General features: G+C 56.8%; 1 protein-coding gene across 1 annotated transcript in view; it reads right to left on the bottom strand.

Annotated features, from left to right (window-relative positions):
* The window catches only part of TSPEAR (thrombospondin type laminin G domain and EAR repeats), a 250,187-nt gene that overhangs the window by 237,911 nt on the left and 9,435 nt on the right, over positions 1 to 2,841 (bottom strand). The gene's annotated exons all lie outside the window — the stretch shown is intronic.

Genomic DNA, 2,841 nt, shown 5'->3' with positions numbered 1-2,841 from the left:
CAGCTCACTGCAAGCTCCGCCTCCCGGGTTCACGCCATTCTCCTGCCTCAGCCTCCCGAGTAGCTGGGACTACAGGCGCCCGCCACCTCGCCCGGCTAGCTTTTTGTACTTTTTAGTAGAGACGGGGTTTCACCGTGTTAGCCAGGATGGTCTCAAACTCCTGACCTCGTGATCCGCCCGTCTGGGCCTCCCAAAGTGCTGGGATTACAGGCTTGAACCACCGCACCTGGCCTCCTTGAACATTTTTTTAACTGGACACATCATCATTGTACATATCCATGTGGTGCCCAGTGATGCTTCCATAGGGACAGCGTGGAGTGGTCAGGTTGGGGGGTCCAGAGCTCCCATCACCTCAAACACGGACTGTTTCTGTGGGGAACATTCGATACCTTCCTTCCAGCGGCATGAAACCATATATTCTTGCTGATTTACAGTCATCCCACAGTGCTATCTAGAAGAGCAGTCCCCAACCTTTATGGCACCAGGGACCAGTTGTGCGGAAGACGACTTTTCCACAGACTGGGGAGGGGATGGTTTGGGGATGATCCAAGTGCATTACATTTATTGTGCCCTTTATTTCCATTATCACATTGTAATATATAGTGAAATAATTACACAACTCACCACCATGTGGAATCAGTGGGAGCCTGAGCTTGTTTTCCCGCAACTAGACGGTCCCATCAGGGGCTGAGGGGAGACGGTGGCAGATCATCAGACATTAGATTCTCATAAGGAGCAACCTAGACCCCTCACACGCACAGTTCACAGCAGGGCTCATGCTCCTCTGAGAATCCAGTGCTGCCACCGATCTGGCAGGAGGCGGAGCTCAGGCAGTAATGCTCACTCGCCTGCCACTCCCCTCCGGCTGTGCAGCCCAATTCCCAACAGGCCATGGCCGTAGTGGTCCCCGGTACCAGGGTTGGGACCCCCTGCTATAGAATACTAGAACGTGTCCCTCCTGACCAGCTGCAATTCCGTGTCCTTCAACAAGTCTCTCCCTATCCTCCCTGCCCTGTCCTTCCAGCCTCCAGCATTTCCAGCCCTGTTTTCCTTCTGCGAGATCCATGTTCCCCATCTTCTATCTCTGAGCCAAGTTCAGAGCCCTGAGATATGAGATGATCCTGCCTTAGCCAGGGAGACCCTAGTGCCGTCACACGTGTTCCTGTGAGCGGGCGGCAGAGAAACTTCACCCGGGAGAGGCGGCGTCCGTGTGAGCACAGGGGCGGAGACAGAAGCGATGTGGCCGGAGGCCACCATCCACCCCACAGAGGAAAAGCTGGAAGAGGAACAAAGAGGCCTCCCTGAGCCTCTGGCGGGGAGACAGCTCTGCGGACTCCTCGCTCTCTCTCAGTGACACTGCTCCCAGGCATCTGGCCTCCAGAATAACAGAATACATTTCTGGTTTTTAAACCATCAAGTTAGTGATGATTTATCACAGCAGCCACGAGAAACTGTGCAAGTGTATGTGAAGCATTGTATGATCAACGTAACTTGCACAATTTCCAGGTATTCTGGTTTCAAACGTCTTTGAGACGACAGTAATAATGAAACAGCCATCGTGAAATAGAGCCGCAGCCCTCTAATGGGTCAGGTCTAGCCCCTTCAATCCCTGGCAGACGAAGGTGCTCTCAGTCTTCAAGGACCTGACTGCCTCGCTCCTTGCAGGGCCTCGCTGCCTCGGGCTCCCACCCTCCAGTGGCTGTGGTGTTCCAGCTGCCCCTGTGTGCCCCACAGGCACCTGCTGCCTGCCGCAGCGCAGTCTCCTTGCTCCCTGCCTGCCCACAGGTGGCTGTCTCTGTCCTGCCAGCCCAGGGCCTGGGCAGCCTGAGTGCAGTGGTGCCTGCCCACTGCCTCCTTGAGAGTGGACACGACAACTTTCATTTCTGGCATCAGCCACTGTCTTCTGACCACCAGTGAGCAGCCCAGGAGTTGTCCAAAGGCCATGGACAGACAACTCAGCTTGGCCCCCATGAAAGGTGCACTGGGCATGAGGGTCTGTGCTCACGCACAACGTGGCAGAAGAAGATGCAGAAGCATCTTCCTTGGCGGGCAGCAGAGGCTAAAGCTAAGCCCATGAGGCCTCCAGAGCCCCGAGCCTGTGACCTGCAGCGCAGCCACACACCTGGCTGAGCCCCTGCTGGGCCCGCACTGCAGGCGCTGTGAGCAGGTATGACTGGAAGGGACTCACACCTCCATGTGGCGGCCGCTGCTGAGCTGGATGCCAGCCCACCTGGTCGCCTGCCCACAAACACAATCCCACCACCTGGAGCCCACGTGTCTCAACTGGCAGAAAAATCGCGTGGGCTGCTGGTACCCCAGGCAGCACACAGACATCCAGGGCGCAGCCTGAGGCAGGAACAGTGGGCCGCAGTCAGGGGCAGAGCTGGGCCTGGAATCACCACCCTCCCTTCACCCGCAGAGACCTGGCAACAAACACAAACGGAAAGAGGCTCCAGGTCCCAGAGCGGGGCTCAAGCATGAGCCATTCTGTGAGCTCAGAGTCCAAGTCACCCTGTCATTGGGTCCCCCAAGATGAGAGCCCGACACCCAAGTGTTCAAACCCCGGAGCATGATCCTCCCTACCCACTAAGAAGGCCCAGTCAGGACCTGCCAGCCCAGACCCAGGGCAGCCAGGGCTTTTATGAGGTGGGCAGCCTCTCCGGGGAAAATAAACCAGCCCTGATGAGGGGTTCCCAAGAACTGGCTCCAAACACCAACAAGGAAACAAGAACACTGAGAAGCCTCTTGCTAAGACAACACCCAACACATAGGGATATAAAAGCTCCCAGCCCCAAGCGCCTCGCACTCCCTCCCCATTCCCTCCCCCCCATTCCCTCCCCA

The sequence above is a fragment of the Rhinopithecus bieti genome, unplaced genomic scaffold (assembly GCF_001698545.2).
Source record: "Rhinopithecus bieti isolate Rb0 unplaced genomic scaffold, ASM169854v2 scaffold_18153, whole genome shotgun sequence".
NCBI classification, from domain to species: domain Eukaryota; kingdom Metazoa; phylum Chordata; class Mammalia; order Primates; family Cercopithecidae; genus Rhinopithecus; species Rhinopithecus bieti.
The sequence above is the reverse complement of the archived record's forward strand: the minus strand, read 5'-3'. Positions and strand labels throughout refer to the sequence as shown.